General features: G+C 45.5%; 3 non-coding genes across 3 annotated transcripts; 1 reads left to right on the top strand and 2 right to left on the bottom strand.

The window, feature by feature from the left end:
- Positions 1–5,629: 5,629 nt before the first annotated feature.
- trnak-cuu (transfer RNA lysine (anticodon CUU)) lies at positions 5,630–5,702 on the bottom strand. The gene has a single exon. It is a non-coding gene; the product is annotated as a tRNA-Lys (tRNA).
- Positions 5,703–6,032: 330 nt separating this feature from the next.
- On the bottom strand, positions 6,033–6,142 carry trnal-caa (transfer RNA leucine (anticodon CAA)). The gene is made up of 2 exons: positions 6,105–6,142; positions 6,033–6,078 (listed from the first exon to the last, which is right to left on the bottom strand). It is a non-coding gene; the product is annotated as a tRNA-Leu (tRNA).
- A 3,358-nt stretch (positions 6,143–9,500) lies between these two features.
- On the top strand, positions 9,501–9,583 carry trnal-caa (transfer RNA leucine (anticodon CAA)). Its single transcript has one exon. It is a non-coding gene; the product is annotated as a tRNA-Leu (tRNA).
- The last annotated feature ends 6,232 nt before the right edge of the window (positions 9,584–15,815 follow it).

Raw genomic sequence — 15,815 nt, 5'->3', positions numbered from 1 at the left:
CCTCCGCCGAGCACCCCCTGGAACCCCCGGAGCACCTCCAGAGCCACCCCCCACTCCTCCAGACTCACCCCGGGGAAGGGCAACTCTGGCTGGGCATGGCCCCCACTGAGCACCCCCTGGAACCCCTGGAGCCCCTGGAGCACCTCCAGGGCCACCCCCCCACTCCACCAGACTCAGCCCCGACCCGGGCACACTCTTCCCCGGGTCCTGGGCTCCGGGACTCCGGGGATGACCACCGGGGACCAGGCTCTCCCTCCGAACCCGGGGACCCACCCTTAAGCACCCCCTCGCGGGCTAAACCCCTTAGGGGCAGCCGCCTGGAAGCCCGTGCCCTTGGTACTCTGACATGGAAGCCCGTGCCCTTGGTACTCTTAACCACACTTTGAAATTTTTCGAGTATAGTGTACTATTTCGGTTTTTACTCTAAGTCCCTCAGGGGCATAGTGTACTATACTATGATGGTCAGATCACCTCCAGGCCCCAGGGGAGTGCTTTTCTGGGGTCAAACAGTGCACTGATGATGGGGGATTATTTCATTTTGCTCATTTTGGTGTTTTTTCACATTTTAATCTATTTTCACCCCTTTTGCTCACAACTTCATACTACGGCCCGGAAAAACGACAGAGTCCCTCGGGTATAGTGTACTATTGCCGAAAAATGACAGAGTCTTTTCGGGAATAGTGTACTATTTCGGTTTTTACTCTAAGTCCCTCAGGGGCATATGGTGCTATACTCTGAAGGTCAGATCACCTCCAGGCCCCAGGGGAGTGCTTTTCTGGGGTCAAACAGTGCACTGATGATGGGGGATTATTTCATTTAGCTCATTTTGGTGTTTTTTCACATTTTAACCCATTTTCACCCCTTTTGCTCACAACTTCATACTACGGCCCGGGAAAACGACAGAGTCGATGGGCATAGTGTACTATTGCCGAAAAACGACAGAGTCCCTCGGGTATAGTGTACTATTGCCGAAAAACGACAGAGTCCCTCGGGTATAGTGTACTATTGCCGAAAAACGACAGAGTCCCTCGGGTATAGTGTACTATTGCCGAAAAACGACAGAGTCCCTCGGGTATAGTGTACTATTGGCTGGAAGCTCGGTTTTTTTTCTAAGTCCAGCAGGGGTATATGGTACTATATTCTGGTGGTCAGATCACCTCCAGGCCCCAGGGGAGTGCTTTTCTGGGGGCAAACTGTGCACTGATGATGGGGGATTATTTCATTTTGCTCATTTTGGTGTTTTTTCACATTTTAACCCATTTTCACCCCTTTTGCTCACATCTTCAAACTCGGGCCCTGATTACAAGTTCTGACCAAATGATGACAAACACGGTATTTATTATGTATTTTTTTCATTTTTTTTATTTTTCCAACTTATACATCCATCATTGGTGCCAGGCAGGTTGTGGAGAAAGCAGTGAAGAAAGGAGAGAGCCATCACAGAAAAGATGTCCATCCAGGGTCAAGGTACCCTGCACTTTTACATATCCAAATGACAGCATTTAAAGTTTTTTAGCGTATGGTATCTCTCGTTGCATGGAACCGCACAGAGGCCAACGCCACACTGACGGCACCTGTACTTTGTTTGCCGCCTGCCTTTGGTACGAGAGCGGTCAGAGCACACGGCGCAGTCTGGACGTCCCTCTGCTTGACAAAGCCAATGACGCTCTGTGAGTCTCTGTGGCATTTCACCCTCCGGTCTTGAGCGCCTTTCTTGTTTTTTGGAGTGATCAGCCAGTAATGCATCAATAATGTTCTGAATGTAAACCTTTAAAGGTTTGTGTGGGCCTGGAGTGGATTTGGTGTATATGATGTGTGAGTTGACAATACTTATGCTTATAATGGCATTGAATATGCGATGATACCATTTCCGGGACCTGTGTGGAAAGAGGTATGTCTTCATCCTCTGGTCAGCAGTGTCCACTCCACCCATGTAGGCGTTGTACTGGTCGACACATACAGGTCTTTTGATGTCACGGAAGCCAGTGTCATCTGTCTTGGATCGGATCCTCCTCTGAACACAATCATTTCCATGGACTGTGGACAACATGGTGAGACGTTTAGTATCGTGCCAAGCACAAGCCAGGAGTTTTCCCTTTCTGCAAAAAACTGGGTCATCTCCTTTTTTCAGCTGTAAGACACTTTTACCAAGGCATTTTGGCATCCCCAACCTGGTAATCCTTACCGTCCCACACAGTCCAGTTTCCAAATCTGCTAATTCATTTGCAATTACAGGCGAGGTATAGTAACTGTCCATGTAAATCTCGTGTCCTTTGCCCGTAAAGGGAGAAACCAACTCACGGACAACTGCGTGTGTTGCACTGATGTTGCTTGCATTATTTTTGTACTGTCCAGTGTGCATTGACCAGCGCAAAACATACCCTGAACAGCTTTCACTCAGGGCATACACTCTATAGCCATATTTGTCAGGTTTATTCGGAGAGTAACATTTTAGTGAAGATCTCCCCTTGAAAGCTATTGTCATTTCATCTAAAGAAAGCTCCTTGATTGGACTGTAAACTGCTGCAAATTTGGGAATAATCAAATCTATTATTGGGCGGACTTTGAACAGTTTATCGTGCCCGGGCTCGCCTGTTCTCACATAATCATTATTGTTGACAAAATGAAAGAACGAAAGAATGATTTCAAATCTGTTTCTTGACATTACATTTCCAAATCCAGGCGTTTGTGTAAGCCAAAATGTTCCCCAGTAATCCTCGATTTCAGGTTTCTCAACAAGGCCCATGGAGAGATGCAAAGCGAAGAAAGCTTTCATTTCGGTGACTGATACATCATACCACTCAAGAAATCTTGAATGTGGCTTCAGAATCATAGGTGCCATACACTGATGTGCATATCTATTTGTCTCATCAGTAATGAAAGTCCAAAACTGATCGGTCAGAAAGAGTGACAGAATATCAAATGGATTAGCATCCGTCAGATCCATCTCTCCTGTGTAGCCAACTGGGTCTTCAAAAGGTTTGATCCATGCCTCAAATACCTCGACCTCTCTCAGCATGTCCCAGCTCTCATCCACCGGGCAAGTTTTACTACAGCCACTGGTTCCACTGGTTCCTTGCCTCCGTCTGTCCTTTGCACCTGTCCGTTGTTTCGAAGTCCCTTCATCTCCACTTGGAAATCCATCGTCACTCTCGGGGAGATAATACCCTTCAGAGTCAGAATCTGCTGTAAATTGCATGCCACGTGTACTTCCTCCAGCCACTTTTTTCCTTACCGGATCTGCCCTGGATCATACCTGGCTAATAAGAGGAAGTTGCACCGAACCGACCAATGACTGAAGTTATTCATTTTCTACTATTATTTCATAAATTTCCTTGTACGGTAAAGTCGCATTTCTGCGACTTTGGCGCTTAAAGGGTTAGTTTGTGTGAACTGTGAGTATACAGAATCAGATCCGTTATTACAGTAGCACAAATGACCGTACCTATACTTTGGTAAAAAAACACATCAAACTGCTGTCTCTTTTTAAAGGAGTTTGATGTGGTTGTTGTTACATCAAACTACTGCGTCCTTTAAAAGTCCACATCAAGCTAATGCTTTTTTTTAAAGTCCATTGCAATTGAGATGTCAGTCGAGAGCCGTAACAGCAGTAGTGCATCCAAGAAAGCTGTGTATTGAATGGATATAGAACCTTTAGTGAAGCAGGAGCCAACAGGCTATTCACATCCTTGTGTAGGGTCTCAAACTACAGGTATTCAGTTTACGATTAAGGAAGATTTCTTAGCAGAAACGAGACAAGACGGGGCACCAGGGTAAAACCCAAAAAGCTAAGATACGGTCCTTAATCACGCTCGTTAAAAGGTTTGAAGGGTGTTTCACGATTCAGGGACTTACGCATAGTCTAATCAAACAAACAATAGTCAATAACTCTTTCGTGTAGTTTATTTATCAAAAGGGCAATCAAAAAGGGCACCGGAGCAGAAATGCGCACAGGTAAATCACAGGTGATGTTATATCAGATTTAACAGCAGATTTCATGCAGATAATGTTAAACCAGGGTTTTGCCTTTGATAATCAAACGTGTCTATGCTAATCTATATCAAAAAGAGGGAAAGTGAGAAGCTAAGGGAGGAGGAACAGCTGAGTTCTACCCAAATCCCGCCACAAAAGAACCGCACACTGAAGTCGGCTTACGATTTTGTAGAACTCGGTCCGGCTGGTCCTTGTCCGCGGACGAGATCCGTGGCGAGGCAGCGGCGTGGAGCGGTGTGGCGGGCGAAGGCAGTGGCGTGCCGCGATATCCGTGATGCGGGGCGGCAGCGGTGGCGCGAGGCGGCGCGAGGAGCGGTGTGGCGGGCGAAGGCAGTGGCGTGCCGCGATGTCCGTGACGCGGGGCGGCAGCGGTGGCGCGAGGTGGCGCGTGGCGATGTCCGGGAGTTCCTTAGCGGTAGAACGCTTTAGCTGCGTGTTAGCTCCTCACGCGGCCTTTACTCAGATGAGAACGTAGCGCTGATCCACGTAAACGGCGTAGATTACTTAAAAAATAGTAGAAGCGAAGTAGAAAAGAAAGTCTCTGTCAGGTTTAGCGCTTAAGCTTAGTTCCAGGTGTTTCCAGGTGTTTTCAGAGTTCAGGGGGGCGATGAGGCTGGCCTAGTCTTGTCGACCCACGTGGCGGACGCTTTGTTGAGACAAAGGAAAAGTAAACAGGCTCGTCCGTGGAGACGGCTTCAAAGAGATAGACAAAGGCTTGAACAAAAAAAAAGGAAGAAGAGAGCAAGAAGAGAAGAGAGGAGAAGAGAGCGTTCCAAGCTCGGAGGGTCTTTTTGTCACCTAGTGCCGCAGGGCACGCTGGGAGCGAAAGGGGCGGGCGCTACTGCGACGACACGTTAAACACTTTTGGCAGTTTGTGCACATTATTCCTTGAGGTAGATACATTTTACATCTTCTTTCACCTGTGATGGGCACTCGAGTTAAAGCATTGGGAATATAAAACCTTAAACAGTGGAAAAATACGTAACACAAGGTGAAACATGAGGTGTACGGAGTTGATTCGGACAAACATTCATGGCATAATCACATAAAACATAGTTTTCATCGGGGCGTCCTCCTGTAAGACTGTGGGGGAGAAGGTCTGTTATCGCCAAAGTCACAGCGGCTCCCTGCGGTGAGGGAGAGAGGGAGAAAGAAAACCCCCCAATGTTCAAAGAGAGTTTTTCTGTTATCTGGCCGTGGAATATCCATCTCCATTCCCCTACACTTGCAATGAGGTCAAATATAGGACAAACCCATTGTCAGGAGTGGGATTAGAACCCATTCCTCCACTTGTAGACCAAATTTGCTTACGCTTAGGTAGGAGTTTACCTTGACCCTGACACCTTGGACATTTCAGCGATGCTGACATTGAGCTCTCTTATCTCGAAGATAACGTTCCAAAAATCAGTACAAAGTAAATGCTTTGGCAACCTTACACTAGATGAAGTCTTTCCAATTATGTACAGTCCATATAAAGAGATGACTTTAACAGGTGATGAGAATTGAGTGAAATAGTTCAAATCTCATTGTTACAGAGGGTTTAATTCTTCTTCTTTCGGTTCCAACAGAAGAAAATTTATGACCAAGATTTCACGGGTTGTAATGGCGAGCAGTCCATAAAGCTTAAAATTAACTCCGCCCAACGTGGGGCTCGAACCCACGACCCTGAGATTAAGAGTCTCATGCTCTACCGACTGAGCTAGCCAGGCTGGCTGTCCAAAAGGCAAAAAAAGGTCATAATGAAAACCCAGAATTTTTCAGTACTAAGTGGTAAATTAATCTGTCACTTTAATTTCTCAGTGAGTGGTCACAATTACAGTATAAGACATATGATACAGTTCACTCTGAATGTACTCAATGCTTTGACAGTACAGCATCTACGTAGTAGATTGGCCATCACATCACAATTCATCATTGGAAGTAACACTTCATTTGAAATCTTAAGCCAATACGAAAATTTTTCATCCATTGTCACACATATGTACTTGTAAATTAGGGTGTAAAAATGGCTTCCTTTCCAAAGGAAATATTTTTTTTTTTGTCAGGAGTGGGATTTGAACCCACGCCTCCATTCAGAGACCAGAATCCCCTGTGGCGAGGAAGGAGTTTACCTTGAGTCTGGCACCTTAGACCGCTCGGCCATCCTGACACTTTATTTATGTGAACTGTGAGTATACAGAATCAGATCCGTTATTACAGTAGCACAAATGACCGTACCTATACTTTGGTAAAAAAACACATCAAACTGCTGTCTCTTTTTAAAGGAGTTTGATGTGGTTGTTGTCACATCAAACTACTGCGTCCTTTAAAAGTCCACATCAAGCTAATGCTTCGTTTTAAAGTCTATTGCAATTGAGATGTCAGTCGAGAGCCGTAACAGCAGTAGTGCATCCAAGAAAGCTGTGTATTGAATGGATATAGAACCTTTAGTGAAGCAGGAGCCAACAGGCTATTCACATCCTTGTGTAGGGTCTCAAACTACAGGTATTCAGTTTACGATTAAGGAAGATTTCTTAGCAGAAACGAGACAAGACGGGGCACCAGGGTAAAACCCAAAAAGCTAAGATACGGTCCTTAATCGCGCTCGTTAAAAGGTCTGAAGGGTGTTTCACGATTCAGGGACTTACGCATAGTCTAATCAAACAAACAATAGTCAATAACTCTTTCGTGTAGTTTATTTATCAAAAGGGCAATCAAAAAGGGCACCGGAGCAGAAATGCGCACAGGTAAATCACAGGTGATGTTATATCAGATTTAACAGCAGATTTCATGCAGATAATGTTAAACCAGGGTTTTGCCTTTGATAATCAAACGTGTCTATGCTAATCTATATCAAAAAGAGGGAAAGTGAGAAGCTAAGGGAGGAGGAACAGCTGAGTTCTACCCAAATCACGCCACAAAAGAACCGCACACTGAAGTCGGCTTACGATTTTGTAGAACTCGGTCCGGCTGGTCCTTGTCCGCGGACGAGATCCGTGGCGAGGCAGCGGCGTGGAGCGGTGTGGCGGGCGAAGGCAGTGGCGTGCCGCGATATCCGTGACGCGGGGCGGCAGCGGTGGCGCGAGGCGGCGCGTGGAGCGGTGTGGCGGGCGAAGGCAGTGGCGTGCCGCGATGTCCGTGACGCGGGGCGGCAGCGGTGGCGCGAGGTGGCGCGTGGCGATGTCCGGGAGTTCCTTAGCGGTAGAACGCTTTAGCTGCGTGTTAGCTCCTCACGCGGCCTTTACTCAGATGAGAACGTAGCGCTGATCCACGTAAACGGCGTAGATTACTTCAAAAATAGTAGAAGCGAAGTAGAAAAGAAAGTCTCTGTCCGGTTTAGCGCTTAAGCTTAGTTCCAGGTGTTTCCAGGTGTTTTCAGAGTTCAGGGGGGCGATGAGGCTGGCCTAGTCTTGTCGACCCACGTGGCGGACGCTTTGTTGAGACAAAGGAAAAGTAAACAGGCTCGTCCGTGGAGACGGCTTCAAAGAGATAGACAAAGGCTTGAACAAAAAAAAAGGAAGAAGAGAGCAAGAAGAGAAGAGAGGAGAAGAGAGCGTTCCAAGCTCGGAGCGTCTTTTTGTCACCTAGCGCCGCAGGGCACGCTGGGAGCGAAAGGGGCGGGCGCTACTGCGACGACACGTTAAACACTTTTGGCAGTTTGTGCACATTATTCCTTGAGGTAGATACATTTTACATCTTCTTTCACCTGTGATGGGCACTCGAGTTAAAGCATTGGGAATATAAAACCTTAAACAGTGGAAAAATACGTAACACAAGGTGAAACATGAGGTGTACGGAGTTGATTCGGACAAACATTCATGGCATAATCACATAAAACATAGTTTTCATCGGGGCGTCCTCCTGTAAGACTGTGGGGGAGAAGGTCTGTTATCGCCAAAGTCACAGCGGCTCCCTGCGGTGAGGGAGAGAGGGAGAAAGAAAACCCCCCAATGTTCAAAGAGAGATTTTCTGTTATCTGGCCGTGGAATGTCCATCTCCATTCCCCTACACTTGCAATGAGGTCAAATATAGGACAAACCCATTGTCAGGAGTGGGATTAGAACCCATTCCTCCACTTGTAGACCAAATTTGCTTACGCTTAGGTAGGAGTTTACCTTGACCCTGACACCTTGGACATTTCAGCGATGCTGACATTGAGCTCCCTTATCTCGAAGATAACGTTCCAAAAATCAGTACAAAGTAAATGCTTTGGCAACCTTACACTAGATGAAGTCTTTCCATTTATGTAGAGTACATATAAAGAGATGACTTTAACAGGTGATGAGAATTGAGTGAAATAGTTGCAATCTCATTGTTACAGAGGGTTTAATTCTTCTTCTTTCGGTTCAAACAGAAGAAAATTTATGACCAAGATTTCAAGGGTTGTAATGGCAAGCAGTCCACTTTTTGATTCTCAGTTTGTTGGCAAGGAATGACTGATGTGGACCCATTTTGGATGAAAACCGTGTTTTGCGTTTGTGGAAATGAGCATCATGGAAGGATGTATGGGCTCTGTGGCGCAATGAGTCGCTAATGGTGAGAGAACATATTTGTTTTTTACAATGGAAAGTCTGCTCGCTTTACTATCTGATGAAAGGCACTGCTGAACGAGGTTCAATTGCCAAGTGTGCTTGAAAAAGTAAGCAAATACATCGGCATTATGTCAAATAACATTATCTTGCAATTTTTCCTCAATATCCAGATTAACTGCAGTATATTGAGTGCGCAATAAATTGGCGAGAGTCGATTGATTGAAAAACTTCCAGTTTTTTTATAGCTACATTGGTACAGGGGATTTAGCTTAAAGGTAGAAAGATTGATGCCCTCGCTCTCCATTAAACACAGTTGATTGGACAGGGGCTGAACTTTCGAATGTTGCTGGCTCGCTTTAAAAAAAAAAAAAGATATTGCGGCTTGTAGAGTCGCAATTCGCGCTCTGCTGTTAACCGGGAGGTTGGTGGTTCGAGCCCACCCAGGGACGATTGGAAGAGCAATTGCAGGCAAAGTCTACGAGGTAAAATTGGTCAATGAATATCGACTAACAGGTTCGAGTAGCATTTTTGAAACGCAGGGTAAACTCCCAATGGATATGGAGTCCGTCGCCTTAACCGCTCGGCCACAACGATACGCTGATACACCGCCCCCTGTAAGTATTATCATTAGTAAGCCATGCCACCTCCCCGGCTTGACCTGCAGGTGTCGCAATTGCGCACGCGCCCGTTTTATCTTCTCTCTCTCTCTCTCTCTCTCTCTCTCTCTCTCTCTCTCTCTCTCTCTCTCTTTCTCTTTCTCTCTCTTTCACTCTACTTCTTCATCGTAAGGACATAATTTTTTTTTTTTTTTTTCATCCTTATTATTTAAAATAAAATAAAAATTGACACAATAGCATTTAAAAAAATATCTATATATTATTTTTCTCTTTTCGGCGTTGTCGCATTCTTTATTCAAAATAGTAGCGTGGCGGCGGCGGCGACCGACCGACCGACCGACACCCCTTTTACAAGCGAGCAACGCCATTATAGGCTTTCACCAGGATGGCCGAGCGGTTAAGGCTTCGGACTCAAGATCCGACGGGCGGTGGCCCTCGTGGGTTCGGATCCCATTCCTGGTATAAGCTTCTTGGACAAATATAAAAAATAAAAAAAACACAACACAGGAAATTTTTGGCGGCGGCAAGGCAACGGCGGCAACGGCAGCGATCGTAAGGTCGACAGATACTTAGGTCCGAGCGCAGCGCGGGCAGTAGCTGGGGGCGCACTCGCCACACACGTGTACGAGGCACCCTCGGTACACGTTCGTCGTTTTAGTGTCCTTGCTCCTGGGGCATATTCGGCACCACTTCCTCTTCGCGGGTACAGCAGCGGGTTCTCTTCCTCCTCCTCCTCCCCCCCTCTCTCCCCTCTCCTCTCCCCTCTCTTCTCCCCTCTCCCGAGATGTCCCCGATGACGCCAGGTCATCCCCCCCCCTCCCCCTCCCCCTCCCTTCCTCCTCCCTCCCGCGTATACGAGGCGCGACGAGCGCGCTCCCCAGCTGCTCCATGAACAGCCTGCGTCTGTGGCGTTTGCCGACCATCCACATCAGGTTCAGCTCCCGCCACAGGACGAAAGCATTGTACGCGGACACGTCGATCATGTTGTGGAACAGGACGAGGGCCCACCGGCAGGTTTTCCTCCTGCAGCTGTAGGTACCTGTCACCTTGTCCAGGTTGTCCACGCCTCCCTTGGTGCGATTGTAATGCAGCACGGCCGCCGGTTTGCTCGGAGGAGGAGGCTCGCCGCCGCCGCGATTGCCGTCTCCGTAGGTGGCGCCGCACCGTGGTGAGGATCTGCAAGTTCTTGCTCTTCTTCGCCAGGTAGGAGACCAAGGCGACCGAGGGGACTCCGTTCGTTGCCGTAGCCGTTGGAAGAGGTCCCCGGCGCGGTCTCGCCCAACGTGAACACGAGACGGAAGACGCGATCGCCCTGCGCTTCGTGTCGACCAGTTCCCGCGGGAACTCGCTCCTGTTGGCGCGCAGCGTCCCCAGCAGGGTGAGGCCGTCCCTCTCGAAGAATAGCCTGCGGGCGAGCTCGTACGAGGTGAAGAAGTTGTCGCACGTGACGTTGCGCCCCCCCCGGCCCCCCTTCCCAGTCCCTCGGTGAGATCGAGCACGACCCGCGTGGCCAGGTTCTTCTCCGGAGGCGCGCGCTTATCGGATTTCCCGGTGTAGACCTGCATCTTCCAGGCGTAACTGGACAGCGAGTCGCACGCGACCCACAGCTTGATTCCGTACTTCGCCGGCTTTGAGGGAAGGGGCAGCGACCTGTCAAAGAAGAAAGAAGAACGAAGAAAGAAGAAGAAAGAAGAAGGAAGAAGAAGAAGAAGAAGAAGAAGAAGAAGAAGAAGAAGAAGAAGAAGAAGAAGAAGAAGAAGAAGAAGAAGAAGAAGAAGAAGAAGAAGAAGAAGGGGAAAAAAAATAAAAAAAAATAATGAAGGAAAAACAAGAACACAAGAACAACAAATATTATTTAATTTGAATTTACTTTTCATGATTTATTGATTTATTAATTTATTAATTTATTAATTTATTGATTTATTGATTTATTGATTTATTGATTTATTGATTATTATTATTTTCTCTTTTTTTTTCTCCATTTGTTTAAATAAAAAAAATCACCTCTAAACGAAACCAGCCTCTCGTCTACGGTGACCTTGGATCCCGGATTGTACATGAGCGGCAGTCGCTTGCACCACAAGTCCCACAGCTCCCTGATGGGCGCCAACTTGTCTACTCCTACTTCTCCTCCTCCTCGCCTTGCCTCTCAAGCGACGGCTTGGAGGTCCACGAGATTTCCCCGCGTTTAGAGAGCATAAGGTGTTCGTCGTCGCCGCCGCCGCCGCCGCCTTCTTCTTCTTCTTCTTCTTCTTCTTCTTCTTCTTCTTCTTCTTCTTCTTCTTCCCTCGCAAGTTCTGATTGATTGGCTTCAACAAAGATTACTGTCAGAGGATTATAGTGGTCATTTCTTTGTTTCATTTCTTGCTTATAATAAGTCCTATAAAAGTCCTGTCTCTCCAAGTCAAAGGATTCCTTCAACACATCAATGCTTTTCATTTGAGTTTCTTTTGCAATGCGGTGAAACGTTTACGCCTTTTGTAATCCAGGCGTTGAATCATAAGCTTGGTCATAAGAAAACCAGCTCCAGATTTTAACAGCTTTGTTTAGTTTGTATGCTTTGGTTGGCTCCTTTCAGGGGGTAAGCACAGATTTTACCCAAAGATTCTTCATGTTTCTGCACTTTTTCAAAAGAGTAACGCTACTCTCGGGGCACTCAAGGTTCCACTGAGATTTGAACTCGGATCGCTGGATTCAAAGTGTGCTAACCATTACACCATGGAACCGCAAAATGCTCCCTGGACGGATAACGGTGATCCAAAGCTACAAGTCTTTACATCAATCATCCCTTGCCAAAAAAATGAGAAACAAGGAGTGCAAACAGTGCAAACAATCTTGATGTGCAGCAATACTTTTCCCTCTCTTAATGCAAAGTGTAGCAGCAGTAAACTTGAGGGAGAAAGGTATGGGTTTGAGGGCTCTTCTTGTGGGCTTTACTCTCCTTGTAAATATTTTTCATAGACAAAAGAGTAGGCATTTCCTGTTTACTAAACAGGCCCTTTGACCAAGGAAGCCCCAGCGCCGTAATGATTTCCTGGTTTCCTTACATAATTACATACAGTGGTTACTTCTGGGATTGTATTTCTTGCTTGCTCTGGCAAGGTGAGCAGTCGTCCCTGGGTGGGCTCGAACCACCAACTTTTCGCCTACCAGCAGAACGCGCTAGCCGATTGCGCCACAGAGGCGAGAATCTTGACATACCCATAAAAGGTTTAACCCTCTAATTGCAATTAAAAATGAAGAAAAACTCTGGATTCAGAGCGCTAGCCGCTATACCGTTGAACCACACCTTTCTACAGGATGTCCTGTTTTGAAAATAAGTATGACATTTGATCATTGGGCTATATCAAAGAGAGCAGCATTGAAGTAGGCAAACTTCTGCTTCATGGTTTCATTGTGTGGTGGTCATCACATCTGCCCTACACGCAGAAGGTCTTGGGTACAACATTCAGCGAAACCAAACATGTTACCAAACATGTTCATGCTAACAATGTTCCAATGAAAGCTTGCTGTTTATGTTTTATAGATCCTTTCCATGCCATTTATGTCCTGATCTCGCAAAATATCCAATAGACCCAGCATTCCTATTCATTGTATTTTTGAGCAAAGACTAACATTCAGGTACACATGCCCAAACCCGGGATTGAACCAGGGACCTTTAGATCTTCAGTCTAACGCTCTCCCAACTATTTCGGCTACTTTTTCAAAAATTTAGGCAAGGGAGCGAAACGTGTGGCATAACGTAGCGAGAAAATGAACTAGTTCTGTGTGTCCTTTTTTCTTTTCTTTTGATTAAAAATAAAAACAATACAGGACACGACCAGGGAGCAAAAATCGAAATAAAAAGAACATAAATAGCACTAAACATAAAATAAAAACAAAATCACATTTAAATGAAAATAGGGGTCCTACTTGGTCCAAAGTCGATCAAATTAGTGCTTATCCAAATTAAGCCTGAATGTCACTGTTTTCCATTCATCCAATGTCTAATGTCTGTTACTATGTCAGTCAAGTCTTTGATCGTTGGCGTGGTTGGTGTCGAGCATTTCTTTGTGATGGCCTTTTTCTCTACAGCCAAAAGTATGTTCCAAGGGTATCCATTTATTGTGTCCATGGCAGGAGTGTTGAGGCCCAAGTACATAGTTTTTAATTTGAGTGGGATGGAAAAGTCAAAAACAGTCTGCAGTGCCCTTTGAATTTCAGTCCATTATTTTTGAGCAACAGCACAGCCCCAAAACACCTGATAGTGGTTTGCCTGCTGGGTTCTCCAGCAGTTAGCATTTCCTTGTGAATAATGGACACTTTGACATGGTGTGGTGAAAAAAACATATTTTTCCCCTTCAGGCATGTGATTTTGTGGTCTTCCTCAGGGCTGTTCCTACATTTCCACACTCTTGGTCAGACAAAACCAGGTTAACTTCTCGTTCCCATTGGTTTAGAATATACTCAGCAGAACGTTGTCCAGATTACCAATGCATTGAGATCATTTAGAAATGATTCCCCTCGCAAGTTCTGATTGATTGGTTTCAACAAAGATTACTGTCAGAGGATTATAGTGGTCATTTCTTTGTTTCATTTCTTGCTTATAATAAGTCCTATAAAAGTCCTGTCTCTCCAAGTCAAAGGATTCCTTCAACACATCAATGCTTTTCATTTGATTTTCTTTTGCAATGCGGTGAAACGTTTACGCCTTTTGTAATCCAGGCGTTGAATCATAAGCTTGGTCATAAGAAAACCAGCTCCAGATTTTAACAGCTTTGTTTAGTTTGTATGCTTTGGTTGGCTCCTTTCAGGGGGTAAGCACAGATTTTACCCAAAGATTCTTCATGTTTCTGCACTTTTTCAAAAGAGTAACGCTACTCTCGGGGCACTCAAGGTTCCACTGAGATTTGAACTCGGATTGCTGGATTCAAAGTGCGCAAACCATTACACCATTGAACCGCAGAATGCTCCCTAGACGGATAACGGTGATCCAAAGCTACAAGTCTTAACATCAATCATCCCTTGCCACAAAAATGGGAAACAAGGATTGCAAACAGTGCAAACAATCTTGAAAAAAGCGAGCCAGCAACTTTCGAAAGTTCAGCCCCTGTCCAATCAACTGTGTTTAATGGCGAGCGAGGGCATCAATCGTTCTACCTTTGAGCTAAATCCCCTGTACCAATGTAGCTATAAAAAAACTGGAAGTCTCTCAATCAATCGACTCTCGCCAATTTATTGCGCACTCAATATACTGCAGTTGATCTGGATGTTGAGGAAAAATTGCAAGATAATGTTATTTGACATAATGCCGATGTATTTGCTTACTTTTTCAAGCACACTTGGCAATTGAACCTCGTTCAGCAGTGCCTTTCATCAGATAGTAAAGCGAGCAGACTTTCCATTGTAAAAAACAACCATGTACTCTCACCATTAGCGACCTTTGAATCCCCTTGCAAATTATGCCTAGAAGTCCAATGCGCTATCCATTGCGCCACAGAGCCCATACATCCTTCCATGATGCTCATTTCCACAAACGCAAAACACGGTATTCATCCAAAATGGGTCTACATCAGTCATTCCTTGCCAACAAACTGAGAATCAAAAAGTGAAAAGAGTGCAGTTAATCTGTGTGTGCAGGGATACTTTTCCATCTCTTATTCCAATTTGTAACAGCAGCGCATTTTCTGTCGTTGTAAATAATTTGCATGCTTGAATGGACAACTGAGTAGTAGTAGGTTTGAGATGGGCCGGTATTTATTTAGCACTGTGGCATCAAGACTGCTCTTCTTTAAGAGAGGCTTAATGACTGCAGTTTTAAGGCTCTTGGGAAAATTCCAGATCCAAGCAACATGTTGACTTTTTCATTGATTGGAGCCAACAGACCGCTCACCATAGACTTTAAAAATCTAGTAGGCAATGCATAAAGGCAGCATGTAGTGGAACTCAGACTTGTGGTGATCTCTTGGAAAGTTTTGTCAGCCACAAATGCAAAATGGGTTAACTCCAGTTGTCTAGTTGGCTGCGTGCTTGTTATCTGCAAATAATGGTATTATTAATGTTCTGAAATGAGTCTTGCAAAGAACACTGCAAACTCATTGCACCTGGAGAAATACAGAAACCATCAGACAAAGTAACATTTACCACACTGTAATTTGAAATATTAACCCGCTTTGTCATTAGCAGGTCCAGAGTGTGCCATTTGCCCTCTGTGGGGCCACTCAGGTGCTGAGTAAGACCAAAGCTTCTGATGACAGCGCCAAGCTCTTTAGAAGAAGACGAGGTTGAGCGGGGCGTGAAGGAAGGAAGGAACAGTCACTCACGTACGGGAAACTCCTACCAAGCAGTGGCCAGCCTATAGCACACTGGGATTCTGTGGTAATTGAACCAAGTTTAGCAGTTCCTTTCATCAGTTAATAACACAAGCAGGCTTTCCTATTTACCAATGTAGATAACAGGGGTTACAACAGTGACTCTGGTGGGTCTCGAACTCACAGCCTTTGAATGCCTTTGCAACTTTTGTCTGATTCCCCTTTTTCACAAAAGCAAAACAGTCATCCGAAAACAGTCTACATCAATCAATCCTTACCATCAAACTGAGAAACAAGGAGTGAAAAGAGTGCATTTACTCTGTTTATTCAGGGATACTTTTCAATCTCTAATTGCAAAATGTAAAAGAGCTCTTTCGGGTGATAAGTTTTTCTGTACATGTAAA

The sequence above is a fragment of the Eucyclogobius newberryi genome, unplaced genomic scaffold (assembly GCF_026437365.1).
Source record: "Eucyclogobius newberryi isolate DKJ021-1_F unplaced genomic scaffold, fEucNew1.0.hap1 SCAF_29, whole genome shotgun sequence".
In the NCBI taxonomy this organism is placed as follows: Eukaryota; Metazoa; Chordata; class Actinopteri; order Gobiiformes; family Gobiidae; genus Eucyclogobius; species Eucyclogobius newberryi.
The sequence above is the reverse complement of the archived record's forward strand: the minus strand, read 5'-3'. Positions and strand labels throughout refer to the sequence as shown.